This window comes from Sapajus apella, unplaced genomic scaffold (assembly GCF_009761245.1).
Source record: "Sapajus apella isolate SASKATOON/1434 unplaced genomic scaffold, GSC_monkey_1.0 scaffold81, whole genome shotgun sequence".
In the NCBI taxonomy this organism is placed as follows: Eukaryota; Metazoa; Chordata; class Mammalia; order Primates; family Cebidae; genus Sapajus; species Sapajus apella.
The window spans coordinates 2,439,922-2,453,609 of record NW_022437021.1 but is presented as its reverse complement, the minus strand read 5'-3'; the positions used below and the strand labels follow the sequence as shown (position 1 = coordinate 2,453,609).

At 33.6% G+C, this 13,688-nt stretch overlaps 1 non-coding gene across 1 annotated transcript; it reads left to right on the top strand.

Annotated features, from left to right (window-relative positions):
• The first annotated feature begins 4,433 nt into the window (after positions 1–4,433).
• Positions 4,434–4,537, top strand: LOC116533369. Its single transcript, XR_004261256.1, has one exon. It is a non-coding gene; the product is annotated as a U6 spliceosomal RNA (small nuclear RNA).
• The last annotated feature ends 9,151 nt before the right edge of the window (positions 4,538–13,688 follow it).

Sequence of the window (13,688 nt, the reverse complement as noted above, 5' to 3'; positions counted from 1 at the left end):
CAGATGTGAGAAGACAAAGGAAAAGGAATTTGAGTTTCTAGGGCAGCAAATTGTGGGAAGGTAAATATATGGGGAAACGAATGAAAGATAAGGGCTAATTAATAAGATTTGTTACATAGATTCCTCTGGTGTAGTCCCCAGACTGATAAGGGTCTAGAGCTGTCTCCAGTAATTACCTCTGTCTTTCCTGGTGGAGAGGAGAGAGAGGCACCTTTATAAATTTATGTTCTGTTTTAATCAAACGAGGAAGAGTTTTTCTTATGTCTATTTCTTCTTGTCTTCAGCTCAAAATAATCAATATACCAAAATGACATATTTTTGGGTGAATATTCTACATCTCTTCACTTTCATTTCTCTTGGTAATGACCCTTGTTGCTGCTTTTAAGATTGGCTTTGAAAGTAATGGGGCTGAGGATGTTTGTGACTGAAAATTACAGACAGCTGGGCAATGCTGTCGTCAGAAAAAGGATCGTTGACTTAAATAAAGCTTGTATCAAAATATATTCTTTATAAGAAGGCTTGTAATATTAATAGCCTTTCTCTCAAGATATACTAGAAAGCATTCACTGAGTGCTTACTGTATGTCAGGTACATAGCATTTATTACCTTATGAAATTCTCTTAACAGTCCTATAAATTAAATGCTGTTATTTTTCTCATTTTAGCAATGTAGAAACTGAGTTACAAAGAAGGTAAATTAACTTGCCCAAAGTCAATTACTAGTTAGTAAGGAAGTCAGAATTGCAATTTCCACTATCTGACTTGAGAGTCCATGTTCTTATCCATGTTTTATTGTGTCCTATCTAGTAGAATTAGATCAATAAACCCTCTTAAGACTCTATGAGCCTTGTTCTCAGTCTTTTCTGGGAAAAAAAAATGAATTATCAGATGTTAAATATTAAAAAACATTTATCAGTATTTATTCTAAAAATCTTAGAGAAACTTTAAAATTTTTAAAAATTAAGCTCATATCTTCTCTCCTTTGTAATGAACCAAAAGGATTACTGGGTATCTTTAATGGAAAACTAGGCAGTTGTCTAAGCACATTATTACTGTCATCTGATCTATAGGTTCTCTGTATTTTTCCTTTTCTTTGAGTTATTTTATGATTCTTGTAAGTTGTAAATAACTGATAGTAATGCAAACAATTACTCTCCAGAATCATGCACATGAATTTTGTCTTAGGGAAATTAAACGGATTTCTACTTCCTGTGGAGTAAGAGCATTTTACCAATTTGTAAATAAATTCCAGCATACTTACTGCTTATATATGCGTATATTCCTTAACACTCCTTTGGATCAGTTGTAACATTTATGGGTCCCTCATTAGTTAATGAGTTAAATAAAATCATTGACAGGTGTCCATTTTGTATTTATATGTCAATCACAATTACACCCTATTTTAAGCTTCCAATCCTACTTTTCTTTTTATATTATAAGCAGTACCCATATTCTATATATCCTACCTTAAATATATTTTAAACTCATCTTTTCTGTTCCTTTTGCCTTATCTTGGCCCCCATTATCTTATCAGGACTACAGCAACAATCTAACTGGTACATAAGTGATGAATAAATTCACAAACTCCCAGGTTTAGGATCAGGATTATAACAGTTATTGTCAATAATGGGAACAGCTGAATTTAAAATAGAAGTTACCAGGGCTCTAAGAAGTTTACTCTCCTAAAAATGTTCCTAAAATACAGTTTCATTGTATTTCTCTGAAATGATCTTTATCTTTCTCTGATAAAGCATGTTAGTACAATATGCAGATTCCTTACTTCAACAATAATATCATTGCTTTTGCATCTAAAATTCAATAGACATAAACTTTAGTTTGCAGTGGCTTGGAGCCTGGTAGTATCTCCTTCGTTTCTTTAGGCATTGATGGATGACATCATTTGTACATTACTTGAAGTATAAACTATTGGAATATTTAAATTAACAGTAGTCAACTTAGCTGGTTTTTAAAAAAAATTGTAAGCTTAATAACAGGATTAGATTTGATTGGTTGTAGCAGAGGGTAGAGAAGGTGGCATTAGCGACATTAACTTCAAGCATGATTGTTGCTCAAAGTTGCTTTGTTGTTGTTTTGCAAACATTTCTTCCAGTAATTACTAAATTTCATGTCTATGTATATTCTTGTGGTGTCATAAAAATAGCATGAACTTTAGTTCAAAATTCTTAAGCATGACTTGAACACATTAATTTAAGAGTGAAAATATGCCTTGTGTAAACTCTTGGACCTCAGAATGACGCCTCAATCCACTGTTTGGAATCTAGAGGTCACATGAAGGGGCAGGTGGATAAACGTGAGGTTTCCAGAGTGCATTCTGAAGCTGGAGGGATGCTCAGCGATTACCCAAGAAATATTGAAAATATCCTCAAACAACCTTGTTTCCTCAAGTTTCTTTGAGTATATATACAAATTATTAAAAACAGTACTCTTGGAAAGGCTCAGAAGCCATGCAGTAACTGCCTAAGTGTCATAAAAAATAGGAAGACTAAACATTCTTGAAAGCCTCAGGCATACTGAATTTGTCATTAACAAAACATTTGAATTCATGAGGACCAAAAGCTGAAGAAAAAGAAAGGGAGGCTATCTGTCACTACTTAAGTTGAAATTACAAAGGCTATATATGTTTCCATTTTCCACTGCCAAGCTACAATAACGTAAACAGTGTTAAGAATGTCAGTTTGATCTGCATTATAAAATGAATAAGACATAAAAATACTTTTTTGAAACAAAACTTTTTAAATTCAGATTTTTCTGAAGCAGCTTCAATATTTAAAAAATGATATTTTGCCACAGATATGAACCTTATGAATGCCTAAACACAATTAGAATTTATATATCTATTACAAAATGTCCCCTTTTTATTGATAATTATTTTACTACAAAAATTATTGGGGTTTTTCCTTAAATAACATAAATCCTATTGTTAGCTTTCATTAAGAAAATTATCCAGCACATGGTGAAAGGGGCAATAAAGTAAAAAGAAAATTATCCATAAACATTACATAATTACACCACCCAAAACTTTCCAATCTGTTTGATTTATAAAGTCTCCTTCAAGTTTTAAAAAATCATTTTGCCTATTTTCTATGGTAGATAATAAAAAACTGAATTTAAGTAAAATATTTTATTTTACATTAGCATAACAATAAAAATACAAATAGCATTTACCTAAAATAATTTTAAATGTTAATATCTGATCATTTATATATATATATAACATTTACATATATACTATATTTATATACTATATATGTAAATACCATAACATAAATACATATTTATATAAATATCTTATATATAATTTTATATTATAAATATAAGTATGTAAATATATTTACATATGTATATATTTTATTATTTATATATTTATATTACAATATAATTTATGTGAAATATATTACATATAAATTTATTTTATATTTATATTATAAATATATACATTTACTTATATATGCATATTTTGAGATATAAAATATGTCTATATAAATATATAAAATAAAATATATTATTTTATAACAATATAAATTTAGGCTTCTCTCTATTCAGAAAAAAATGCTGCTTGATTTTCTTTAAATTATGTAAGACAAAGACTATTTTGTCAAAAATAACATTTAAAATGAAATATGTTTTATTTGGGGACTGAATGCATGTTAAAAATACATGTTAATAAATAACCAAATGTTATGCATCAAAAAGACCAAAACACCTTTCATAACCATGCAAGTTTAGCGTATGCTTTAAAAACTTAATTGGTTTGTATTTTTAGTTTATTTTGAAGATCTTCCCATAAATAAAACATTTCTTAGAAGTACAGTGCTTCTTTCTCAATACATGGATGATGTATTATGTTTTTTTCATTGTAACACAAGCTTTTCAAGTTTTTTCCTTGAATAACTATTTAAGAGTATAGCTTCTGGATCTGGTGAATACTAGTTTTTGTATTATAATTATGAACAAAACACAACTGACTGGATAATACTATGACTAAATGGATGAGATTGATTTATTCCAATAACACAATACCAAAGGGGAGTAAACTTTTCCACTGGGGTACAATACATAACCATTTCATAAGAATTTCTTCAATGTTTTCCCTTGGATTAAAATCATATTATGGGCAATGAAATCCTTAACAAATCTCTTGAACCTGTTAACCTATTTTGCAAAATGTACAATTTCAGAAATTTTTATATGAATAACATTTTATCTGTAAAAAAAACTATGCTTTTATCTTGACAATTCTTCAGAAATATTTAAGAATTCAGAAACAGAGGTATACCAAAGCAATCTAAAATACTTTTAGCATCTCTCTTTTTATGTAGCAGATATAGAAATCACCGTGATTTCTGTATTTTCTAGGGGGGCATCCCTGGTCAATCTAAAAGATAATTGTAATTTTAGAAAACATCTTAGAGTTTGCTTCAGCAGCAAGCATACTAAAATTAAAACAATTTAGAGAAGATTAGCATGATCCCTGCACAAGTATGACCCACAAATTAAGAAATAATCATTAGTTATTTAAGAAATAACCATTTCTTAAAATTTTTTAAAGAAATGGTTATCTACTTCAATTGGATAACCACATGCAGAAGAATAATGTTGGACCTTTACATTATACTGTATATAAACATTAACTTAAAGAGAATCAAAGCTCCAAACAGAAAATCTAAAACTATAAAACTTTTAAAGGAAAACATAGGAGGAGAGATTTATGACATCAGACTTAGCAATGACTTCTTGGATATGACATCAAAAGCACAGGCAACAAAAAAAAGTAGATTAGACCACATCGAAATGGAAAACTTTTGTGAAGGAAGCTAAGTAAAATAAGACTAGTCACAATAGGACAAATACCGTATGATTCTACATGCAAGCTATCTATAATGACAAATGTATAAAACAGCAAGTAGAATGGTGGATGCCAGGGGCTGTTGGGAGGGGGGAGTGGGAGCTATTGTTTAATGAGTATGGAGTTTTAGTTCCGAAAGATGAAAAAGTTCTGGAGAGGGATGGTATTGATGGGTGCACAAAAATGTGAATGTACTTAATGTCACAGAACTGCACACTTAAAAATGGTTAAAGTGGCAAATTTTATGTTTTGTATATTTTACCACAATAAAAAACTGAAAAAAAAAATCTGTTATTTTGTTGTTGTTGTTGTTCTGTGTTTAGAATCTGATCTTGAAGAAACGGACTTATCAGAAAAGATCTAGTCTTTTGATTGATACAGTATTACAGTTGCCTGTGAGCAACAACTGATTATAGCTTAATTATACATAAAGTGATAACAATATTGTATAATAGACATAGATGAAAGTATCTCAATTATAAGGAACTTTGGGTTTCATGAAGTGATGAACTTAAAAAAAAAGCTGATAACAAAATAAAGTCAGCACAAATTTCAGGAACTTATTTTGGTGATATACAGAATTTCTGCTAACTCTGTAGAATACACAGAAGGTAAAAAAAAAAATCTTATTCCCTTTGTTAAAAGTAGACTAAATATTTCAAGATCAATTTATATTTTAACAGGGAGAAAATAAAATTCCCAGATTGCATTAATTTAGTTTTTTGCAGTAAAGGGTATTAAAATATCTTTATAAACAAATCCATTAAAATTAAGGAAGCTTTTGCCAAATTTTAACATATTTGATCTTTTTTTCCTAGACTAAGATATTATAAAGTATGGCAAATAAAATCCATTTTTCTTAAACCTTAAATAACTTGCTATATACACTTAAATTTTATCCCTTTCTATATTCTTTAATATTCTGGAATAAATTGACACACTATTCTTTTTTTACTTGAAAACCATACCAAACTGCCCTCTGGTTGTCAAGGGTTTTTTTTTTTTTTTTTTTTTCCTTTCTCTATTTGTATGATTTTATTTTTTCTTAATTTGTTAAATTTTTTTATACTTTATGTTTCAGTATACATGTGCAGAACATGCAGGTTACATAGTTATATGTGTGCCATGATGGCTTGCTGCACATATCAACCCGTTACATAGGTTTTAAGCCCAACATGCATTAGCTATTTGTCCTGATGCTCTCCATCCGTTTTTTCCCCACTGACAGGCCCCACCCAGTATGTGTTGTTCCCTCCCCGTGTCCATGTATTCTCATTATTCAACTCCCACTTATGAGTGAAAACATGCGGCGTTTGGTTTTCTGTTCCTGTGTTAGTTTGCTGAAGATGATGGCCTCCAGCTTTATCCATTTTGCTGCAAAGGACATGATCTCATTCCTTTTTATGACTGCATAGTATACAATGGTGTGTATGTACCACGTTTTCTTTATACAGTCTATCATAGATGGGCATTTGTCATTGTGACTAGTGCTGCAATAAACATATGTGTGCATGTATCTTTATAATACAATGATTTATATCCCTTTGGGTATACAGCCAGTAATGGGATTGCTGGGTCAAATGGTATTTCTGGTTCTAGATCCTTGAGGGATCCCCACATTGTCTTCTAAAGAAGAATTTAATAATAATTTATTAAATAATTTAACCATAAATTAATGGTTGATTAATTTACATTATATTTATTTACATTTCCACCAACAACATCAAAAGTTGTCCCTATTTCTCCACAGCTGCACCAGCATCTTTTGTTTCTTGACTATTTAATAATTGCCATTCTGACTGGCATAAGGTGGTATCTTGTTGTGGTTTTGATTTACATTTCTCTAATGATCAGTAATGTTGAGCTTTTTAAAAATATATGTTTATTGGCTGGATAAATGTCTTCTTTTGAGAAATGTCTGTTCGTATCCTTTGCCCACTTTTTGATGGGCTTGTTTTTTTTCTTGTAAATATGTTTAAATTATTTTAGACCTTTGTCAGATGGGGAGATTGCAAAACTTTTCTCCCATTCTGTATGTTGACTATACTCTCTGATGATAGTTTCTTTTGCTATGCAGAAAATCTTTGGTTTAATTAGATCCCATGTGTCAATTTTAGCTTTTGTTGCAATATCCTGAATGGTATTGCCTAGGTTTTCTTCAAGGGTTTTTATAGCTTTGGGTTTTACATTTAAGTCTTAATCCATCTTGAGTTGACTTTTGTATAAGGTGTAAGGAAGGGGTCCAGTTTCAGTTTTCTGCATATGGCTAGCCAGTTTCACCAGCACCATTCATTAAATAGAGAATCATTTCCCAATTGCTTGTTTTTGTCAGGTTTGTCAAAGATCAGATGGTTACAGATGTGTGATGTTATTTCTGAAGTCTCTATTCCATTTCATTGGTCTATATCTCTGTTTTTATACCAATACCATGCTGTTTTGGTTACTGTAAACTTGTATAATTTGAAGTAAGGTAGCGTAATGCAACCAGTTTTGTTCATTTTGCTTAGGATTGGGTGGCTTTGTGGGCTCCTTTTTGTTTCCATATGAAATTTAAAGTCGTTTTTTCTAATTCTGAGAAGAATGTCAATGGTAGTTTGATGAGAGTAGCACTGAATCTATAAACTTCATTGAGCAGTATGGCCATGTTCACAATATTGATTCTTCCTACCCATAAGGATGGAATGTTTTTCCATTTATTTGTGTCCTCCCTTATTTCCATGAGCAGTGGTTTGTAGTTCTCCTTGAAGAGGTCCTTCATGTTCCGTGTTAGATGTATTCCTAGGTATTTTATTCTCTTTGTAGCAATTGTGAATGGGAGTTCATTCATGATTTGGCGCTCTGCTTGTCTACTGTTGGTGTAAAGAATGCTTGTGATTTTTGCAGATTTGTAACCTGAGACTTTGCTGAAGTTGCTTATCATCTTAAGAAGCCCTTGGGGTGAGACAATAAGGTTTTCAAGATATAGGATCATGTCATCTGCAGAGACAATTTGACTTCCTCTCTTCCTATTTGAATACCATTTATTTCTTTCTCTTGCCTGATTACCCTGGACAGAACTTCCAATACTATGTTGAATGGGAGTGGTGAGAGAGGGCATCCTTGTCTCATGCTGCTTTTCAAAGGGAATGCTTCCAATTTTTGCCCATTCAATATGATATTGGCTGTGGGTTTGTCATGAATAGCTCTTATTTTGAGATATGTTCCATCAATACCTAGTTTATTGAGAGTTTTAACATGAAGTGTTGTTGAATTATACCAAAGGCCTTTTCTGCATCTATTGAGATAATCATGTAGTTTTTGTCATTGGTTCTGTTTATGCGATGGATTACGTTTATTGATTTGCATATGTTGAACCTGCCTTGCATCCCAGGGATGAAGCCAACTTGATTGTGGTGGGTAAGCTTTTTAATATGCTGCTGGATTCAGTTTCCCAGTATTTTATTGAGAATTTTTGCATCTATGCTTATCAGGAATATGGGCCTGAAGTTTTCCATTTTTGTAGTGTCTCTGCCAGGTTTTGGTGTCAGGATGATGCTGGCCTTGTAAAATGAGTTAGGGAGGAATTCCTCTTTTTCAGTGGTTTGGAATTGTTTCAGAAGGAATGGTACCAACTCCTCTTTGTCCCTCTGGTAGAATTTGACTGTGAATCCATCTGGTCCTGGGCTTTTTTTGATTGGTAGGCTATTTATTACTGCCTTAATTTTAGAACTTGTTATTGGTCTATTCAGGGATTCAAATTCTTCTTGCTTTTGTTCTGGGGGGGGGATGTATGTGTCCAGAAATGTATCCATTTCTTCTAGATTTTCTAGTTTATTTGCATAGAGGTGTTTATAGTATTCTCTAATAGTAATTTGTATTTCCATGGAGTCAGTGGTGATGTCCTCTTTATCATTTTTTATCATATCTATTTGATTCTTATCTGTTTTATTCTTTATTAGTCTAGCTAGTGATCTATTTACTTTCCCCTCCTCCCCCCAAAAAAAACAGTTCCTGGATTCATTGATTTTTTGAAGGATTTATTGGTGTCTCTATCTCCTTCAGTTCTGCTCTGGTCTTAGTTATTTCTTGTCTTCTGCTAGCTTTTGGATTTGTTTGTCTTGCTTCTCTAGTTCTTTTAATTGTGATGTTGGGGTGTCGATTTGAGATCTTTGTAGCTTTCTGATGTGGGCACTTAGTGCTATAAATTTCCCTCTTAACATTGTTTTAACTGCATCCCAGAGATTCTGGTACATCTCAAAGAACTTCTTGATTTCTGCTTTAATTTAATTATTTACCTAGGAGTCATTCAGGAGCAGGTTGTTTAATTTCCAAGTAGTTGTGTGGTTTTGAGTGAGTTTCTTGAGTTCTAATTTATTTGCACTGTGGTCTGAGAGACTGTTTGTTATTATTTCAGTTCTTTTGTATTTGCCGAGGAGTGTTTGTCTTCCAATTATGTGGTCAGTTTTAGAATAAGTGCCATGTGGCACTGAGAAGAATGTATCTTCTGTTGTTTTGGGGTGGAGAGTTCTGTAGATGTCTATTGGGTCTACTTGATACAGAGCCAAGTTCAAGTCCTGAATATTCTTTTTAATTTTCTGTCTTGTTAGTCTGTATAATATTGACAGTTGGGTGTTAAAGTCTCCCACTATTATTGTGTGGGAGTCTTAGTTTCTTTGTTGGTCTCTTAAAACTTATTTTATAAATCTGGGTACTCCTATATTGGGCGAATATATACATAGGATATTTAGCTCTTCTCATTGTATTTAATCCCCTTACCATTATGTAATGCCCTTCTTTGTCTTTTTTTATCTTTGTTGGTCTAAAGTCTGTTTTGTCAGAAACTAGGATTGCAACCCTGCTTTTTTTCTGGTTTCCATTTGCTTGGTAAATTTTCCTCTATCCTGTTATTTTGAGCCTATGTGTATCTTTGCATATGAGATGGGTTGTGACTCTTTATCGAATTTTGCCAGTCTGTGTCTTTTAATAGCCTATTTACATTTACGGTGAATATTTGTTATGTGTGAACTTAATCCTGTCATCATGATGCTAGCTGGTAATTTTGCATACTAGTTAATGCCATTTCTTCATAGCGTCATTGGTCTTTATATTTTGATTGTTTTGCGATAGGTGGTACGGTTTTTTTTTTTTAATTGTACTTTGGGTTCTGGGGTACATGTGCAGATCAGGCAGGACTGTTGTATAGGTACATACATGCAAGGTTTTTTGCTGCCTCCATCCCCCCGTCACCTATATCTGGCATTTCTCCCCATGTTATCTCTCCCCAACCTCCCCATCCCCTGCTGTCCCTCCCCTAGACCCCTGCAACAGACCCCAGTGTGTGATATTCCCCTCCCTGTGTCCATGTATCCTCATCGTTCAACAACCACCTATGAGTGAGAACACGAGGTGTTTAATTTTCTATTCTTGTGTCAGTTTGCTGATAATGATGTTTCTAGAGTCCTCCATGTCCCTGCGAAGGACATGAACTCATTGTTTTTTTATGGCTGCATAGTATTCGATGGTGTATATATGCCACATTTTCCTTGTCCAGTCTATCATTGATCAGCCTTTGGGTTGGTTTCAGGTCTTTGCTATTGTAAACAGTGACACAATAAATATACGTGCACAAGTGTCTTTATAATAGAACGATTTATAATCCTTTGGGTATATACCCAGTAATGGGATTGCTGGGTCAAAGGGAATTTCTATTTCTAGATCTTCTTTGAGAAATCGCCACATTGTCTTCCACAATGGTTGACTAATTTACACTCCCATCAACAGTGTAAAAGCATTTCTATTTCTCCACATCCTCTCCAGCATCTGTTGTCTCCAGATTATTAAATGATCACCATTCTAAATGGCATGAGGTGGTATCTTGATGTGGTTTTGATTTGCATTTCTCTAATGACCAGTGATGAGGAGCATTTTTTCATATGTTTGCTGGTCTCATATATGTCTTCTTTTGAAAAGTGTCTATTCATATACTTTGCCCACTTTTGAATGGGTTTTTTTTTTTTTTCTTGTAATTCTGTTTTAGTTCTTTGTAGATTCTGGATATTACCCCTTGGTCAGATGGGTAGATTGCAAATTTTTTCCCCATTCTAATGGTTTCCTGTTCACTCAAATGATTGCTTCTTTTGCTGTACAGAAGCTCTGGAGTTTAATTAGATCTCGTTTGTCTATTTTGGCTTTTGTTGTCAATGCTTTTGGTGTTTTAGTCATGAAATCCTGCCTATGCCTATGTTCTGAATGGTTTTGCCTAGGTTTTCTTCTAGGGTTTTTATGGTGTACATGTTATGTTTAAGTCTTTAATCCATCTGGAGTTAATTTAAGTGTAAGGTATCAGGAAGGGGTCCAGTTTCTGCTTTCTGCACATGGCTAGCCAGTTTTCCCAACACCATTTATTAAACAAGGAATCCTTTCCCCATTGCTTTTTTTTTTCAGGTTTGTCAAAGATCAGATGATTGTAGAAGTGTGACATCACCTCTGAGGCCTCTGTTCTGTTCTGTTGGTCTATATGTCTGTTTTGGTACCAGTACCATGCTGTTTTGATTACTGTAGCCTTGTAATATAGTTTGAAGTCAGGTAGCAAGATGCCTCCAGCTTTGTTCTTTTTGCTTAGGATTGTCTTGGCTATTCGGGGTCTCCTTTGGTTCTTTATGAAGTTTAAGGTGGTTTTTTTCAAATTCTACAAAGAAGGTCAATAGTAGCTTGATGGGGATGTTGTCGAATCTATAAATTACTTTGGGCAGTATGGACATTTTCACGATATTGATTCTGCCTAACCATGAACATGGAAAGTTTTTCCATCTGTTTGTGTCCTCTTTTATTTTCTTGAGCAGTGGTTTATAGCTATCCTTGAAAGATCCTTTACATCCTCTGTTAGTTGTATTCCTAGGTATTTTATTCTCTTTGTAGCAATTGTGAATGGGAGTTTGCTCTTGATTTGGCTCTCTGTTAGTCTGTTATTGGTATATAGGAATGTTTGTGATTTCTGCACACTGATTTTGTATCCTGAGACTTTGCTGAAGTTGCTTATCTGTTTTAGGAGATTTGGGGCTGAGACAATGGGGTGTCCTAAATATACAATCATGTCATCTGCAAATAGAGAAAATTTGACTTCCTCCTTTCCTAATTGAATATCCTTTATTTCTTTTTCTTGCCCGATTGCTCTGGCTAGAACTTTCAATACTGTATTGAATAGGAGTGGTGAGAGAGGGCATCCTTGTCTAGTGCCAGATTTCAAATGGAATGCTTCCAGTTTTTGCCCCTTCAGTATGATATTGGCTGTGGGTTTGTCGTAAATAGCTTTTATTATTTTGAGATACATTCCATCAATATCTAGTTTATTGAGAGGTTTTAGTATAAAGCGCTGTTAAATTTTGTCGAAGGACTTCTCTGCATCTATTGAGATAATCATGTGGTTTTTGCCTTTGGTTCAGTTTATGTGGTGGACTATGTTTATAGACTTTTGTATGTTGAACCAGCCTTGCATCCCTGGGATGAAGCCTTCTTGATCGTGACGGATAAGCTTTTTGATGTGCTGTTGCAATCAGTTTGCCAGTATTTTATTGAAGATTTTTGCATCGATATTCATCATGGATATTAGTCTGAAGTTTTCTTTTTTTGTTAAGTCTCTTCTTGGTTTTGGTAACAGGATGATGTTGGTCTCATAAAATGCTTTGGGAAGGATTCCCTCTTTTTTGTATTGTTTGGAATAGTTTCAGAAGGAGTGGCATCAGTTCCTCTTTGTACATCTGGTAGAATTTGGCTGTGAAACCTTCTGGACATGGACTTGTTTTGGTTGGTGGGCTATTAATTGCTGCCTCAACTTCAGCCCTTGTTATTGGTCTATTCAGGGTTTCAACTTCTTCCTAGTCTTGGGAGCATGCAAGTGTCCAGGAATTTATCCATTTCTTCCAGATATACTGGTTAGTGTGCATAGAGTTGTTTGTAGTAATCCCTGGTGGTAGTTTGTATTTCTGTGGAATCTGTGGTGATATCCCCTTTATCATTTTTTATTGCATTGATTTGATTATTCTCTCTTTTCTTTTTTATTTATCTGGCTTGTGGTCTATTTTGTTGACCTTTTCAAAAAACCACCTCCTTGATTGATTTTTTTGAAGTGTTTTTTGTGTCTCTATCTCCTTCAGTTCTGCTCTGATCTTAGTGTTATTTCTTGTCTTCTGCTAGCTTTTGACTTTTTTTGATCTTGCTCCTCTAGCTCTTTCAATTTTGACATTAGGGTGTTGATTTTAGATCTTTCCTCACTTCTCCTGTGGGTGGGCAATTATTGTTATAAAGTTCCCTCTAGACAGTGCTTTAAATGTGTCCCAGAGACTCTGGTACATTGTGTCTTCATTCTCATTGGTTTCAAAGAGCATCTTTATTTATGCCTTCATTTCTTTGTTTATCCAGTCAACATTCAGGAGCCACTTGTTCAGTTTCCATGGAGTTGTGTGGTTCTGAGTTAGTTTCTTTATCCTGAGTTCTAGTTTAATTGCACTATGGTCTGAGAGACTGTTTGTTATGATTTCCGTTCTTTTGCATTTGCTGAGGAGTGATTTACTTCCAATTATGTGGTCAATTTTAGAGTAGGTGTGATGCGGTGCTGAGAAGAATGTATATTCTATGGATTTGGTGGTGGGAGTTCTGTAGATGTCTGTTAGGTCTGCTTGGTCCAGATCTGAATTCAAGTCCTGGATATCCTTGTTAATTTTCTGTCTCATTGATCTAATATTGAAAGTGGAGTGTTAAAGTCTCCCACTATTATTGTGTGGGAGTCTAAGTCTCTTTGTAGGTCATTAAGAACTTGCTTCAGGTATCTGGGTGCTCCTGTATTT